The sequence below is a fragment of the Aquarana catesbeiana genome, linkage group LG02, assembly GCF_042186555.1.
Source record: "Aquarana catesbeiana isolate 2022-GZ linkage group LG02, ASM4218655v1, whole genome shotgun sequence".
NCBI lineage: Eukaryota > Metazoa > Chordata > Amphibia > Anura > Ranidae > Aquarana > Aquarana catesbeiana.
In genome coordinates this window covers 64526546-64544724 of record NC_133325.1, presented here as the reverse complement: position 1 = coordinate 64544724, position 18179 = coordinate 64526546, and the positions used below count along the sequence as shown (strand labels likewise).

Below are 18179 nucleotides of genomic sequence, written 5' to 3'. Positions count from 1 at the left end.
CTATAATAACTTAAAGTGGTGTGATATACATAAAAACTGTAATATTTAAAATATAGTAACAGTGTAGGAGTGATGGCAACAGCCGTGTAATGCCGCGTACACACGGTCGGACTTTTCGTCTACAAAAGTCCGACAGCCTGTCCGACAGACTTCCGGCGGACTTCCGGCGGACTTTCGGCGGACTTGCAGCAGACTTTCTAACGAACGGACTTGCCTACACACGACCACACAAAAGTCCGACGGATTCGTACGTGATGACGTACACCGGACTAAAATAAGGAAGTTCATAGCCAGTAGCCAATAGCTGCCCTAGCATGGGTTTTTGTCCGTCGGACTAGCACACAGACGAGCGGATTTCGGGGTCCGTCGTAGTTACGACGTAAAGATTTGAAGCATGTTTCAAATCTAAAGTCCGTCGGATTTGAGGCTGAAAAAGTCTGCTGAAAGTCCGGAGAAGCCCACACACGATCGGATTACCAGCCAGCTTTAGTCCGTCGGCATCCGTTGGACTTTTGTAGATGAAAAGTCCGACCGTGTGTACGCGGCATCACACTCTCCACTCGTATGGCAACAGCTCTGAGTGGTGAAATGGTAATCTTATGTGATGACAATAATCAATAAATGTATCCCATCATGCCCATAAACCAATATCAATATTATAAAAAGTGTCACTAAACATTAAATAATAAATCAGTACATATCTCTCATCATATCCATAAGCAAATTATCAATAGTATAAAAAGTGTCAATTAATAATAAAGTGCATAATGCAATCTAAAGTGACTCAGAATGTATAATAAACATATACTACATAAAGTGACATTGTGCAACAGTGCAAAAAACAAACAATATGGAGTATTCAGAAATCCTCATGTGTTTTAACATACAATCTTTTGATATAATGCGACTATAACATCCTAGCCTTTTAACAGCCTTTTAATTTTGGCCATTTTCTTCAATAGTGCAAACGTAACTTATTTGATACATGAGGTGATAATCTCTTCTTCAGCTAACTATTATGTTGTGCTGGGGGTCTGCTATACACACACATTGTTATTGCTGTTAATGTATGTAATGCATTAATGATAAAAATATTCATCCTTTTCAACTCCATGAATTAATTGCTTGGAGTCGCTAAAATGGCCTGATTTTGGCACATTTTACAGCATAGTGGGGGTTATTTACTAAAGGCAAATACACTTTGCACTACAAGAGTGCACTTGTGGATTTGCCTTTAGTAAATAACCCCCATTGTCACTGTAACTACACCAACTTAAAAAATGAACTGGTATTGAGCATTGAAATAAGAAGCCACACATTGTTGAGTATAAAACATTTTACTCCAAGCATATTCACATGTGCGTTTTGGAACAAACCAACATCTTGATGTATAATGTATGTTCAACATAAATTTGCCTTTTTTGGGTTAAACAGGCATGTTTAAAAACATAACATACACATCCCCAACTCAGGAACTTACAGTTAGACTTTGCTAAAGTGAAGGCCATATGAGACATTAATATGTCAAAACTGTGTTGATTTTGCCTTCATCAGATGGGGTGATCTCACCCCTCTAAAAGACAAATTTTGAAGATGCACACAAATTGGGACTCAAAATTTGGATTTCCCTCATGATCCCATGCCTAAATTGTGTGTTGTTAGGGGCAACTTTTAAATAAGTTGCTTTAAGTTTATATTGCTTTGTCAAATCTTAGCTCTTAAAGAAATAGACACAGAAACAGAGTATCTGTATATCAATCTACGAGCCCTGATGTCCCGTATTGATCTGAACTGTCTTGGTTTATTGAATCTTTTTATAGGATTGGTTACATAAACGCAAATATCAAAGTACAACATAGATATCAGATAATAAAAGCAGCTTCGACAGATAATGGTGTATCAGCAGCCAAAGGTTACAATAAAAGCAGTTTCATTGAAAGAATAATGTGTCAGCAGACAAAGGTTAATTTCATAAGAGACTGCAACGCAGGCATTTCATAACAGACTATATTTCATAACAGATTTTACACGTAGGCATTAGATTAAGTAAGAACTCTGAATCAAATCCCTAACCTTAGCAATTTCCCCCTTTGACATCATCCTCTCCTTCCCCCTGGGTCCTCATGAATAAGTTCTAGTCAGTTTTTCCCCAGAGTCCTTTCCCTGACCGCGAGTTGTCAGAGGGGTAAAACCCATCCCCCTAGGTATTACCAACATCTTAAATTCAAGAAGAGGAGTTTTGTAGGAGTAGGGTGATGTCAATACACATTTATCAGTATGTCCTGTCTATTCTCCTAATTTTCCTATTTATTTTCCTGTATACACATATATTTGTGATTGTAAGTGAAATTAATATTAAAATAATAATAACCATTGGACTTAACAACCAGTGAAAGGTATTGGTTGCTGTAGAAGACATTCCACTAAATATATCCCACCAATGTGGTGCAGTATCCTGTTGTATCTGTGAGGAAAGATGCACTAGTCTACCTTTGTCAATTATTGCAGATACAAGGTTATTCTGTAGGGTATGTTCTAGTGTTTCTATGTGTCATCTTAACAACTCTGATTGTTCCAAAACCTGTTTTAGTGGGTCTAAAGAAATTATAAAGGGTGTAGTGTCAGTGAGATTATGTAACTCATAAACTGAAGAGAATACTTTATCGGCGTCTGGTTCAAAAAGATAGGTGTCGTTACCCCATTGTAATATTTTAATCTTTTTTATACATCCCGCAAACGGCGCCAATTTATTTAACGCTAACATGGTGCGGTTGTCATTAGTAATGATACAAATATGCTGGGGTCCTATTTCTATGAATCTATTGTTCACATTTATGGGTGTTCTTTGCATTTTGCATATGCTAGTTTGGTATTTTAACAAGCAAGGTTCATATACTGGGGAACTTCTGCCACATACCATTCCCTTATTAGTTCCTTCACATAGATTTAAATCATGGGTTCTGTTTCCTTTATCTACATATTTCCCATATATTTCTGGATACCAAAACTCGTTTTTAATTACTAGTGGTATGACCACTATTTTACACATTTCCGTTACGTCTGCTACCCGGTATGCTTCAAACCTTCCTACACACCATTTATCCTCACATTCTACCTTATCCCCTTTTACTTGGAACCATACACCATCGTCAGTTAGACCTTTAAAATATTTCATCCAGGTATGATAATTTCCCAACTGTAGTTCAGTCCTGGCCCTATTTATTTGTATATGATAGGATAAGAGGTTAAAAGAGCACTGTGTGAAATTTACAAACTGTTGACTTTGATTCCACAGCTGGAGCTCTGCTCCTATAGTGTGATTTATTAACCCTCCCAAAAATTGTAATAGGGGTATTTCTTGCAGTTGGGTTTCAAAAGCGGTGGGTAACCATTTGTTGTGATAGTTAAGCTGTCAGCTATGTGTCCCCCTGCATGCTTCCATCTGTTGTTCATTTCTTCTATTTCGACCGAGTTTAAAATTCCCATCCCTGTACCTGTTAATCCCAATAGAGTATCATACCATTCCCGCTTATACCTACACTCCGGTATTGGGGGAAAGGTGATATTGAATTTTATTTTTGTTTTCTGTTGTGATGTTGATACATTTATGCAAGTGTTTGGTACGGGTGTTAATATGGAACATTCATTATTGGCGTTACTTTTTCCTCCATTTGTATGTGAAATCCATAGGCCTCTGCATTCCAATACCACCCATCATTTCTCTCTTCCCTCCACCAAGAGGCACAGAGGAAAGTACTTGATTGATTAACGGTAATATCTGCTAGATTGAACATCCCTTCTGATATATTTTCTCCCCCTGCTTTATGGACTAATATTTGGTACATTTGTCCTACCACCCGTTCCCGGGCTTGTTTCCACGTCTGCGAAAGGGATATTTTATGGCACCTATGATTTTTACTGTTATTGAAAGGAAAGCTCATATTGTCATTCCACTGGAAGGTTATAGTTACTTCTGAGAGTGGGTCCGCCTGTATCCATGCAATACCTACATCTATATGAAATGGTCGCCTGTGTCCTTTAACAGTGTAATTACCTACATCATAATATTTATTCATCTCATATCCTGAATCATTTGCTACTTTAGGATCATCTATAACCCATTGAAAATTTGCTGTTTCCTCTACCTCAATTACATTAATACCAGGAGTCCATGCATGTATTTGTAAAACAACAATCTTCAACAGAAAATATGTAAGTAGATATTTCATCATGTTGTTTTCTCGGGTTGTTTCTTGCAGTGTGATGCGTGTATCCAGGTAGGTTTTCCTTCCAGCTTTACTGAAGTGGCCGTGGTCAGAAGCACTTGATAAGGACCTTCAAACCTTGGCTCCAATGTCTTTCTGGTGTGTTTCTTTACATATACATAATCCCCTGGTAGCAGAGTATGTGTACCTGCTATTGAATTAGGGTCTGGAAGAGAAGAATACACACTTTTGTGGATCTTAGTTAGACGTTGTTGTAATTGTATTACATATGCAGTCAAACTATCACATTGCAATTGCATACTCTGTGGAAAGTATAAACCTAATCTAGGTGCATTCCCAAAAAGTATTTCATATGGGGATAATCCTGTTTTTCCTGTTGCAGTATACCTTATAGAGAATAAAGCCAAAGGCAGACATTCAGGCCATGGCTTGTTTAACTCTTGCATGGCTTTTTGTATTTTTAACTTTATTGTCCCATTTACTCTCTCCACTGATCCCGAACTCTGTGGGTGGTAAGGGGTGTGAAAACTTTGTTGAACCCCTAACATGGTCATTACATTCTGCATGATTTCTCCTGTAAAGTGTGTTCCCCTATCTGATTCTATGGTTTCAGGAAGACCAAACCTAGGTATTAACTCAGTGATCAGTTTCTTAGCTGTGGCTTTTGCTGTAGCTGATTTTACTGGATAACTTTCAGGCCAACCTGAGAATAAATCGATACACACGAGGACAAACTCAAAGGGGCCGCTCTTGGGCATTTGTATGTAGTCAATTTGCAGTCTCTGGAAGGGGTATTGGGCCCGGACCTGGTGTTTTCGTGGGGTTTTTACTCTCTGTCCTGGGTTATTCAGGAGACAGATTTGGCAGGCTGCACAGTAGTTTCTCGCAGTACTACTGAATCCAGGGGCGAGCCATCCTTGGTTCACAATCCTATACATGGAATTGGAACTAACATGTGTGGGTAGGTGAACTGCCGCTGCCATTGCTGGGTACAGAGAGGCAGGCAGGCATATTTTGCCTCCTTCCCTCCATACATTGTCAAGGTCTAGTGCTGCTCCCATCCTGACCCACTTATCTTTCTCGCTCTCCCCTGCTTGCTCCTGTAATTTACTCAGCTGCTGCCATGTTGGTTCTGGGATACTCACCTCTACCGCTGCTAAGGTCTCAGGGCTTCCTTCCCCTAGAGCTGCCTGTTTTGCAGTCAAATCTGCAAATGCATTTCCTTTTGCCTCAATTGTTTTTGCGCTCGTGTGTGCCGCTATCTTCATGATGGCCACTCGTTTAACCTTTTGAAGATTGTTCAGGACTCTCTTAATCCCTTCTCCATGTTTTACAGGTGTACCTGCTGCTGTCAGATAACCTCTAGCCCTCCATATGTGACCATAATCATACACTATACACCATAAACGTAGGCGGAGTCAGTGTAAATATTCCCTTCTCGTCCTTTTAAGTATTCTAGGGCTTGTTCTAAAGCTTTTAATTCTGCTTCTTGTGCTGACATGTGGGCTGGTAAGGGCTGTGCGTCAATTACCTGTGTATCAGTCACTACAGCATACCCTGTGTGATATTTACCCTTGTCATCAGCAAACCTACTGCCATCTATGTACAAAGTGTGCTCAGCGTTTAAAATCGGTGTATCTGTAACATGTGGGAATCCCATTGTCTCCTGTTCCATGAGCTGAAAACAATCGTGTTCATCTACTTCTTTAAACAAAAGAGTGTCAGGTTCCTCATTTCCTTTCTCACTAGTACTATTAGCACTATCATTCCCCCTTGCCAAATCTGGTGACTGAAGAGGCAAAAAGGTGGCCAAATTTAAGGTTGTACAGCGCTGAAAAGTGACATTTGGAGGTAAGAGTAAAGTACACTGTAACCTTAATTGCCTAGCCATGGAAATGTGTTTGGGCTGTACCTGAGACAAGATTGCATGTATGTCATGTGTGGTATGCACTACAACTGGATTGTCTAGAACAATCTCTGATGACTTATCTATGATAATTGACACTGCAGCTACCGCCCGTACACAGGACGATGAACCTCTAGATACTGGATCTAATGCTGCTGAAAAGTAAGCGATTGGTCTTTGTTTTACATGTGCCTGTGTCAGAACACCTGTGGCGTGTCCAGTGATCTCAGCAACGTATAGATTGAATTTCTTAGTGTAATCTGGAATACCAATGGCCGGGGCAGAAATCAACAACTTTTTCAAAGTGATAAACGACTCATAAGCTACTTCTGTAAGCACATACGGTACAATTTTCAAACAATCGTATAATGGCTGCATCAAAGCGCTAGCATGTGGTATCCATTGTCTACAATATGACACAATACCTAAAAACATACGCAATTGTTTGAAATTCCGTGGGGGTAACATTCCCTTTATCACTTGAACCCTCTCCTCAGTGAGATGTCTTGTACCCTGTGATATACAATGTCCCAGAAAGATAACTTTTTCCTGACACATTTGTAATTTGTTCCTATTAACCTTGCAACCCTTTTCTGCTAGAAATCGCAACAAATTAAGGGTGGTATCCAAACAAGTTTCCTTGTCCGGGCAACATAACAATAAATCGTCCACATATTGTAGCAATACACAAGAATCTGGTGGTACCCATTCTCCCAACACCGTTTGCAATGCTTGCGAATATAAGGTAGGTGAATGCACCATACCCTGCGGTAGGTGTGTCCAGGTTAGTTGACGATTTTTTATTGAAAATGCGAACCATAGTTGGCATTCTTCAGCAAGTGCGACAGAGAAGAAAGCATTCGCTAAATCTATAACCGTAAAGTACATACTAGTTGAGGGTATTTGTGACAGTAACGTATGTGGATTGGGTACTAAAGGTGTCATCGGGGCTAGTATTTTGTTGATTGCTCTGAGGTCTTGGACCATCCTATACTTAACCGGACTACCGGCTATCGTTTTCTTTTTAACCGGGTACAAAGGAGTATTTGCCGGTGATTTTACTTCTTTTAAAACTCCACTTTTTAAGAAGGATTGGACCTGCATTTCAATGGCCGCCTCTTGGGGTGCACTGAGTGGATACTGTTTTTGTTGGGGTAGCACTGCTCCTGGGATCAGCTGTAGGGTAACCGGAGGTATGGGCAAAAGTCCAACATCAGCTGGATGCTTTTCCCATAGTTCTTCCGGAAGGGATGACAAGACCTGATCCAAATCTGGAGGTGGTGGACCGGACAGTTCAGATTCCTCCTCCAGGTATTGTATCAGGTTACACATCTCCATGTGTTCTTGATCATCCCTTATAGCTAAGGTGACAGTGCCATCGGGGTGATAGGTAATATTAGCTCCTATTTTCTGTAAAATGTCAGCTCCTAGCAAATTAGTGGGGGCTCCTCTAGATACCAGAAAACGTGAAAGGAACATATGGTTCCCTACTTTAACTTTTAAGGGTTTTGTGAGCGGGGCGTCTGCTAAAATGCCATCATATCCAGTTATTAATAAAGTGTCAGGTGATTCTTCTTCAGGGAGTAGTTCAGAATCAGAAAGTAACGAGCGTGAAGCGCCTGTATCAACTAGACAAGAGATTTTCTTATTACCAACCGTTATAGTAGTCTTAAGCATCTTAGTTTTGGATCTTTCTAAAACCGGGGCGAGTCATGCTCGTGGACCATCTCCCTGCCGCCTAACATCACCATTATTGTTGTCCCTAGACCAGTTCCTCCTCTGATTTACTGGGTAATCAACACCCTCCTTTCCTTCATCTCTTATTCTCTTTCTGCAGTGGCGTCTGATGTGGCCAGTCTTGTTACAGTAATAACAAGTAAGGGGTTTGTGATAGGAACCTCTGCTTGGTTCTTGGGTATCTACAACCGTATTGATTGCCGGATGTTTTCGACTTCTGTTTTCTGCTAAGTCTGCTTCTATACCTTGTGCCTTCTGTAACAACGACCCTCTATCTCTAATTGCCCTCCACTCTGGTGTGCAGGCTTTCAGTCTTTCACTTATCTGTGGAATTAATCCTTCCATAAACTGTCTGTTGAAGGTTTGGATCGTAATTGGCAGTGCTAAATCCATTCCCTCATCTGCCATCATACTTTCCATTGATAAGTAAAAGTCTGATACCGTCTGCCCTGGCAGTTGTTTCATGGGTGAAGTGGATCCCCTCTCTTGCTGTTTTGCCTGACAAAAAGCTTCTAATCTAGCAAGAAAAGGCTCCCTTGAGCCGATTTGCCTGACATGTCCGTCTGCCAGATTGCCGTCTGCATCTGCTACTTCCACAGGTCTATGCGGCCTATCTCTGTCATAAACTGATTAAACATAGTTAGGGTCATTTTATGTCTGCACAAATCTTCCCCGTCCTGCCAAGTTGCTCTATGTGTATTCATTAGCTGAGTCACAAATCTATTAAAAGCAGCCGGCTTGGCTACTGGGTCTGGGGCATTCTGAATTAGAGCCATGAGTGTGTCTGCCGACCATGGTTTCCAGGTATGTATGGCCACGCTGCGATTAACCACGGCTGGCGCGTTGGGATGCAGTGGGTCCACGTGTTGGAGATTTGGTAATGTTACCGTTCGTGTGGTGACGTGTACTGGGGCTACAGGTTCCGGGTGAGGTTTTTGCGCCCCACAACGTACACATTCTTGTGCCCATTCGGGGTTTTGTGATCCACAAACCTGGCAAACCCATCCTCTACCCTCAAGTACAGGATATAACCCTGATTTATGTGAATTTTTCTCTATATCAGTGTATGGGGGTGGGATGGTTGAAGTAATATTATTTAAGGTTTCAACATTTTTTGTTCTTCTATCTTTCATATCCCAACCATCACAATCTGGATTATATTTCCACCCCTCTTCTTTTGCTCTATTTGAAACCTTAATTAAGCATTGAACCTGACGCATCCATTGCTTCTCTAACACCTCTCCTTGTCTGTCCCTTTTTATTTCACTCCATACATCCGGGTCTAAACCCGCTGCTCCTTTCACCTTAAATTTACGAAGGACATCCTTTAAGTCCCGCGCTTCATCTTCCCCACAGATGTTTTTAATTATCTGTGGCACTGTGTAATGTGCCACAATTCCCTGACGGGGTTTTGTGTTCCTCTGGCCCATTCTGACAGTCCTGACTAGGTAGCGTTTTGGGACACTTAGTGTACAATATAAAACACTTAACCAAGTTACACTAGTTCCTCGTTGCCTTTTCCTCCTAGGATGCCAGAATACTAAAAACCTCTCCTGAATGAGATTCTTGAAACCGAATTACTTTATATGCTAGTCAACTGACAAATATTATGACCAGACTGACGACTACAACATATACAAGCATTCCTTGAAGTGACCAGGTATCCGACTAGATCTCCGGACTTTATGGAGACCTTATTCCCCCCCCGTATCTGGGATCCCTCTCATACACTCTTATCCCTGCTTTTTGGAGCAGACAGGGCTTACACTCGCAACCCGCCTATGGTTTATGAATTGAATTGAATATCAAACTTAAGCGGCAAACCCCCAAAGTCCTCTTGCGAGGTAAGGGCGCATTCCGTCGCTCATTGGGATGATATTCTTTTAATTCATACCAACCTAGGCAAGGCTCATTCACCTTCTCAACAGACAGACAGACAACAAACAACAAATAATTCCAGCAATATAAACCACAATATGCAGTAATTCTAGACTCACCACTACAGAGGCTGGTGTTTTAAAACCAGGAGAACCGTAACTGACAGAACGGATAGGCACAAATCAGGGGAGCACAGAATATAAGAAAAATAAAGCTTTTTCTTACCTGGCCAGGTTTTTGATCTGTGGTTCCCGGAATACCTGTCCTTTCGTTCCGTCAGCGTAGCTCAGCCACCTCTTGTAGTATCATCGGTGGGTCCCTGTTGTTTCGGGCGCCAAAATGTTAGGGGCAACTTTTAAATAAGTTGCTTTAAGTTTATATTGTTTTGTCAAATCTTAGCTCTTAAATAAATAGACACAGAAACAGAGTATCTGTATATCAATCTACGAGCCCTGATGTCCCGTATTGATCTGAACTGTCTTGGTTTATTGAATCTTTTTATAGGATTGGTTACATAAACGCAAATATCAAAGTACAACATAGATATCAGATAATAAAAGCAGCTTCGACAGATAATGGTGTATCAGCAGCCAAAGGTTACAATAAAAGCAGTTTCATTGAAAGAATAATGTGTCAGCAGACAAAGGTTAATTTCATAAGAGACTGCAACGCAGGCATTTCATAACAGACTATATTTCATAACAGATTTTACACGTAGGCATTAGATTAAGTAAGAACTCTGAATCAAATCCCTAACCTTATCAGTGTCTTTTCCCTACATCTATTTTTTAAATTATCTATAATTTTGCTAAAGCCACAAAACACAAAGTGTGTCAACATGTGCTATCTCCCATCATGGGATATCAATGTATGCATTTTGTGGGTGCAACCCCTTCCTCCAAATTAAAGTAGGTGAGAGGAAGGGGTTGCACCCCCGAAACACGTCCTTTGATCCCCCATGTTGGGAGCTAGCACATGTTGACACACTGGGGCTTATTTCAGAAAGGACAATCCACTTTGCATTACAAGTGCACTTGCATTGCACTTGTAGTGCAAAGTGGTTTTGCCTTTTTGAAATAAGCCCCAGTGTGTCAACATGTGCTAGCTCCCATCATGGGGGATCAATGGATGTGTTTCGGGGGTGCAACCCCTTCCTCTCACCTACTTTAGTTTGGAGGAAGGGATTGCACCCACAAAACACGTACATTGATATCCCATGATGGGAGAATGCACATGTTAACACACCGTGTGCATCTTCAAAATTTGGCTTTGCAATTCATTTAAAACTGTAAAAACATGTACAACATAACGACAGCTTTAAAATGTTTTTTTTTTTTGTTTAGATTTTGCCTAAAATATCCATGATGTTGCTCAGTCTTTTTTGAACATCATGGATGTTTTGTTTCATCTTTTTCAAATCACAATTGCACACCATGATCACTGATCAGGATTTGTGCACTTGCACTGCTGAAATGAGTTTCTTCTTCCACAACATCCACATCATCTAAAAATAAAAAAACACACCATGTATTATAAATATGCAGGCATCCATCTATTACCTGAAGCTGTGGTCTGACCTGTTGTCGACACCATTCTACCACTTTACCCAGCACTTCCTGAACATCTGCATCCACATCTTCTGGGTGTGTGGTGAGTTGCCTTTCTTCATTTGGTGTGGGGTTACTGGTGTCTTCAGATGTCCCTATTCTTTTTTCCCCTATGTAAATACAAAAAAGATATACTTAACAGACAGATATGTTATTCAAGAAAATTTTATTGAGTTTTACAGCTTTACAGAGTATATGTAACATACATCTCAAACCGTGGGATTACAGGTTTAAAGCAATTATGCAGTGTTCAATAAAGTGTGAATACAGACGAACGTTAGTCTGACAATGTTATCAGGTGAACATGTCTTTCAGGATTAAAACTTATAAATCTCAGACCTAGAGCATTGTACTTGCGCTGAGAGGTTACTGCTTAAAGGGGAGGTCTGCAAGGGGTCTACGGTCACATCCGGAAATGATAGGTGGAGCTACCCCGAGTCCATTCACCCCCTAGGGGATCAGTGCTGTGAATGGGTTGGGGTCAGAAGTAGGTATATCAGTGGTACCGGTGACTAGTGATCATAGTGGGTTGTGAATCAGTACCGCTGAGTGACCGAAATCGTTGCAGACGAATGATGGGAAAGACGGTATGTCAGAGGTAATTAAATGCCTAACTTGCTGGTGTGTAAGGTGGGAGGGTATGTTCAAGAGAGAGAATGCCCATTGTGTCTGTGTGAAGAGCGGGGGTAAGGGTCTAACTGAGACGGGGGGGGAAGAGGGAGGGGTCAGGGGGGAAGGCGGCTCTGTGGATTCAGGGAGTCTGGATAGTGCTATATATGTGCTCAAAGATTGGTGAGTGGGGAGGGTGTAGATAAGGTTATTTGTGTGGGTGATTGACGGAAGTGTGACCAGCTTGCCCAGGTGGTGTTAAATTTGGTGGGGTTGTCGTTGGCCTGGCAGATAAGCTTCTCCATCTCCGCTATTCTATCTACCCTCCTGATCCAATCTTGGACCGTGGGGGGTGACGTATTCCTCCAAAAGGCGGGGATGCAAAGGTTAGCTGCGTTGATTAGATGTATGGTAAGCGATTTTCTGTAGGTACTTGGGGAGACAGGGAGGTGGTGTAGAAGGTATCTTTCGGGTGTGAACGTCGGTGTGTAGGTGGTAATTTGGGTGATTAACCGGTGGATTGCCTGCCAGAATGGCTGGATGAGGCTACAGCTCCACCAGATGTGCAGTAGAGTGCCCTTGGCAGAGCCACACCTCCAACAGGTTGAGGGGATGGCGGGGTGGAAGTGGTGAATTTTGTCTGGTGTTCTGTACCATTTTGAGAACACTTTAAATCTGTTTTCCTGTGTGGAGACATTAATAGACCCCTTGTGCATAAGAGTGAAGATGGAGTCCCATTCCTGCGGGGATAGGTCCAGGGAAAGGTCTGATTCCCATTGTCTCACAAGTTTGTCATTTTTGACTACGTGCTGTGCGAACAAGAAAGAATATGTGGCGGAAATGAGATGTCCCTGGGGTTCATTGTCTAGGCAAATTAGTTCGAAAGGGGTGAGGTCTCTGCAATAGGAGGAGTCCTTGGTATGTGATTGAAAAAAATGTCTCAATTGCAGGTACTTAAAAAAGGGTTGATGGTAACTGGAAAGTGTCGAGTCAAGTTCCGTGTAAGGGAGTAACGAGCCATTGCGAAAGCAGCTTAAGGCCCTTACTGGAGTGATGGTCGCTTCCTGTGTAGGATCTTTAAGCATTAGGCCTGGGGGGAATTCTGGGTTGTTAGTTAGTGGAGTCATGGGGCCCGGTGCTGGGAGCAAATGAAGCGTTTTGCAGACCGTTTTGAAGATTGCAAGGGTGGCGCCAATGGAGGGGTGAGAAGAGAAGGTTTCTGGTATGTGTCTGCCATCAACCCATGGGGCGTTAACTATCGGAAGATTTGCAAATGAGTCTTCCAGTTCTACCCAGTCTTTGGCCTGACGGTGTTTGTGCCAGTCTACCAGTCTAGTCAAGTGGCAGGCCCAATAGTATTTTCGGAGATCCGGAAGTCCCAGGCCTCCTATCCGTTTGGGGAGGACCAATCTGTCCCAACTGAGTCTCGGTTGTTTCGAGGCCCATATGAAGGACCTGCAAATGCGTTTGTAGGACGCGAAAAATGCGGGAGGCAATCTGATTGGTATGGCTTGAAGAAGGTAGAGGAGTCTGGGCAGAACGTTCATTTTCAGTATAGCGATCCTACCCAACCAAGAGAAGGATCCCAGACGCCACTTCTGAAGATCTCCTTGGATGGATAGGATCATAGGTGTGAAGTTACTGGCGTATAAGTTTTTCAGGTCTGAGGTGATTTTGATTCTGAGGTAGGAAATGGCCAATGGCTCCCAGCCGAAGGGGAAATTAAGTTTACAGAGATTCACCGTGTCAGAGGGTAGGGTAACATTAAGGGCTTTAGATTTGTCAAAGTTGATTCTCAAGTTCGAGAGAGTTTGGAAAAATTCGAAGTCTGCTAGAAGGTTGGGGATGGTTGTAACGGGATCAGTCAGGAACAGTAATATGTCGTCCGCATATGCCGCTAGTTTGTATGATTTGTGGTGTATGGTAACTCCTTTAATAGTGGGGTTGTCTCTTAATTTGCGGAGCATGGGTTCAAGGGTCAGTATGAATATGAGCGGTGACAGTGGACACCCTTGACGGGTTCCATTGGAGACAGAGAAGGCGTCCGACAGCGTGCCGTTGATTCTTAACCTGGCTGTGGGAGAGGCATAAAGGGCTAGGATCATCGAGAGCATGCGCAAAGGCAAGCCTATTGCCTGAAGGGTGGCTTCCATATAGTCCCATGCTACCCTGTCGAACGCCTTCTCTGCATCCAGTGATAGAAAGAACCCTTTGGTGGACGATTTCCTGAGCCAATGATGTATGTTCAGCGCCTTAGTGGTGTTGTCCCTAGCTTCACGGCCGGGGACAAAGCCAACCTGTTCTAGCGAGATCAGAGACGGTATAAAAGGGAGGAGTCGGTTAGCTAATGCTTTCGCGTATAGCTTAAGGTCCACATTAAGTAAGGATATGGGGCGGTAGTTTGTTACTTGGGTGGGATCCTTATCTTTTTTGGGGATGAGTGTAATGTGTGCCGTGAGCATTTCATTGTGTGAGGGTGTTGAGGGGGATAAAGCGTTGAGAGCTTTCGCAAGGCGTGGAAGAAGAATGGAAGGGAAGGTTTTATAGTAGCAAGTCGAAAGGCCGTCGGGGCCGGGGCTTTTCCCTGTCTTCATTTGTCGCAGTGCTGCAAGGAGTTCTTCCGTCGAGAGTGGGGTGTCAAGGGAGTCAGCGTCTTCTGTGGAGAGAGGTCGCGGTCCATATTGTGTAAGAAAAGTCAGGAGAGCGGTTTTCCGGTTAAGTGAATCGTCTGCGTGGTGGGAGGGTGTTAAATTATACAGTTTCGTGAAAAATTGCACAAATTGTGTGGATATGTCTTCGTTTCTAGAAAATGGATCACCAGCCGAGTTGTGGATTTTATGAATAGTATGTGAGGCCTTTTTGGTTTGCAGTGCCCTCGCTAATAATTTGCTGGATTTGTTCCCAAATTCATAATATAGTTTTTGTGTCAGCATGAATTTTCGTTTCAATGATTTGCTTAGAACTTCTAAAAGCTCCTCTCTCGCCTGTGTCAATTCGGCTAGTGAAGCAGCAGCGATAGAGGCTTTGTGTGCCCGTTCGAGTGTGTGTATACGCGCGGTTAGTTCAGCTATATGTGTGCGGTTAAGTTTGTTGCGATTAGCGGATATGGAGAGGAGCTCGCCCCTGATGACACATTTATGCGCATTCCATGCGATCAGAGGTGTGACGTCAGGGGTGTCGTTGTTAGCAAAGAAGTCAGTTAGTCATTTGGACAGTCTATTTGTGTTAAGTTCATCCGTCAGTAGGGAACTGTCGAGACGCCAAATACGCATTTTTGTGTTCGTAGTCGTTAATTGTAAGGTCATAGAGATAGGGTTGTGATCAGATAGTATGGACGGTTCTATGGTAGCTTTCATGAGGTTGGTCAGGTTATTCTGAGAGAGAAAAAAGTGGTCCAATCTGGAGTATTTTTCATGCGACAGTGAGAAATACGTGTAGTCCCTTTCCTTGGGGTGCATGGTGCACCACGTATCGTGGAGTAGGAGGTTATTGAGCTGTATTTTGATAGCCCTTAGAGCCCTGTAGGTGAGAAAGGAAGACCCGTTGGAGGTATCTATCGCTGGGGTCATTGGGACATTGAAATCCCCGCCGACGATGAGGGTACCGGCCTGGAAGCTAGCTAGCAGTTGCAGAGTCTTCGTGAGGAAGGCAACCTGGCCCGTGTTGGGGGCGTAGATGTTAGCGATAGTGTAGGGTAGTTGATGGAGAGTGCCTCTTATAAAGAGGTATCGTCCATGGGGGTCTTTTAGCGTGTCTGTGATCAGGAATGGACACTGGTTGGAGATGAGGATTGTAACCCCTTTCGATTTCGCCTCTATATTGGAGGCGTGGAGTATCGTGGGGAAATAACGGCTTTGCAATTTAGGGATGGAATCCGTGCGGAAGTGTGTTTCCTGAATTAGCACTATGTGAGCTTTGGAGTGTTTGAGTGATGTTAATAATTGAGACCTTTTTTCAGGGGTATTCAGACCTCTTATGTTGATCGAATACAGCTTGAGCGATTGTGATAGTTGTGGCGTGACTCCTCGGGTGGAGTTACAGTCCGTCATGGCCTTCGTCGTGGGGTGGGGGGGGAGGGGAAAGGAGGGGTTGGTGTTAAGAGGGGTAAGTCTAGGAAGTAAAGCAAGTTTGCTTAGCAAACGTGGGTTAGGTGGAGGAAAACCGAAGAGGTGTGGAGCTGAGTGTCCACTTACCTCCTAATTTATAGATCGGTCGTGTACAGGTCTTGCTTGGGGCGCCGTATCCCTTGAGGGAAACCGCAACTCCAGGCAGGCCCGTATGGGGGTTGACCAAAACCAGGCAACGGAGAGGATGAGGAGAAGAAGTAGTGAGGATAAGAGTAAAGCCCTCCGCCACAGGATAAATTGTGGCTGGATACTGAGGTGCGAGTAGTGAGTGTGTTAGCCAGAGTCGTGAGTTACCAACTGTGGGGTTGTATAGTATGTTCAGCAGTCTACCGTAAAGTCTAGTACAGACAGCGTTAAACGGCTCCAGTTAGACAGTAAAACATTAGGTCTATGTAACTGAGAGAGGCCTTTAGGAGAGGCAGCTTCCAGAGCTAGGTGATGGGTGTAGTAAGGTTCAGGCCTGGCAGAGAAGAAACTGCCGGATTTTATAGCCAATCGAGTATTGTGCCAGTCCCCTCCTGTGGGGGAGGGGAGCGGTGGTGAGGGAGTAGAGGCCAGAGGCAGCTGCTGGAAGCTACCCCCCCGAGGGCTGTCATCTTCTGAATCAATAGAAAACTTAACCGTAACAATGTGCCACTTTTGAAGCATAAAGTAAACATAGGCTAACTAGATGAGGGAGGCTGGAACGGTAGCAAAAGGACCTTGGCGGTATTGAAAGCACCGCAATATAAAATCCGTTATAATCAGAAACAAAACGATAAAAGGATAATTAAATCAAAAACAACAAAACCATGGGATGGGTGTACCGGCCAGTTCATACTCCTGTATGTGGTGTTGTAGATCACGGCAGTCTGGCAAGGTCGGTAGTCTGTTGACGTGCAGGTGGCGGGTGGAGTTTCTCCCTGTATGGCGCCTCTGGGTCAGCCGGTGGGCGGGTATCTGGGTGAACACCGCAGTGATGTTGGAGTCCTCGGTCGTGAAACAGCTGTACTTGCCGGTGAGGAAGCCTGTCGTTTCCACCGGGATGCTGTGCTCCGTCAATGCTTGCGGCTCCTCATACCGGTGTTCGGGCGTGCGGCCTCTGTTATGGGCGGGATTTGTCATCGCGGTGCAGTGTGGTTAATGTAGTTGTGAGTCCGCGCTTTAAGCTGATAGCAAGCAGTAGTGGGCGGGGGCAACGGATATCGAAGCTGAGGCTTGAAGTAAGTGAGTGTCAACTGGGCGAGGTCCGAAGCAGTGATATATCACTGATGCTGCCTTGAAGAGGAAGGTGTCCTCTAGCCCATGGATCCGGCTTATCTGGCCCGATGGTGGGTTAGTGTGACCTTCTGATATAAGTCCAGCATACCGAAAGAAGGTGTAAAAAATAGAAAAACAACATTAAAAGTTCATTGGAACTAGAACTGCGCACAATGTGAACTGACTGGCAAGTTAGCCAGAGCTTTCCAACAGTCACGGAAACTGGTTACACATGCCTGTTCCGGCCTCTACGCGGGCCCCGAGATCTAAGGGAGACATCTGGGCTGTTGGCGCGGTAATTGGAGCGATGAGCCGTGTGGCTTCTGCTCACGGATGGGGAGCGTCTCCGGCTGGGAAGAGGTGTTTGCGTTTCCATGCGGTCATCTCCATCCATCCCTCTTGTGTAGTTGCGGGGGCGAAATGCAGCGTACCAATTGGGGACTGGTATCATGGGGATACCGAGGGTGGCGCAGAAATGTGGGAGATCTTCAGGGACCTTGAGAAATGCTGTGCGTCCCTGTGCGGAAGCGGAGAGGCAGAAGGGGAACTTCCATTTGTACAATATGTGTCGATCCCTTAAGGCTTCCAGCAGGGGTTTCAGGTCTCGCCTATGCTTGAGTGTGATACCGGACAGGTCCTGGTAGATTTGCACTTGCGCGCCATTGTGTAGTATCTGTGGTCTGCCCCGCGCCATTTTGAGTATTTCCTCTTTCAATCTGTAATCCACTATGCAGCATATAATGTCCCTCGGTGGGTCTGTTTCTCTGCCCTTGGGGCGAAGTGCGCGATGTATGCGCTCCATTTCCACCGGGGTGTGTGCAGGACGGTTAAGCAGGGAATTAAAAATGGA

The 18179-nt window shown here is 43.8% G+C and overlaps 1 long non-coding RNA gene across 1 annotated transcript in view; it reads right to left on the bottom strand.

Annotated features, from left to right (window-relative positions):
• Positions 1–1344: 1344 nt before the first annotated feature.
• Positions 1345–18179, bottom strand: part of LOC141126921 (uncharacterized) — a 113206-nt gene continuing 96371 nt past the window's right edge. The window contains exons 3-4 of the long non-coding RNA XR_012241460.1: positions 11307–11464; positions 1345–4431 (exon numbers count right to left, since the gene is read on the bottom strand). This is a non-coding gene — a long non-coding RNA (uncharacterized lncRNA). The remainder of the gene's footprint in view (positions 4432–11306; positions 11465–18179) is intronic.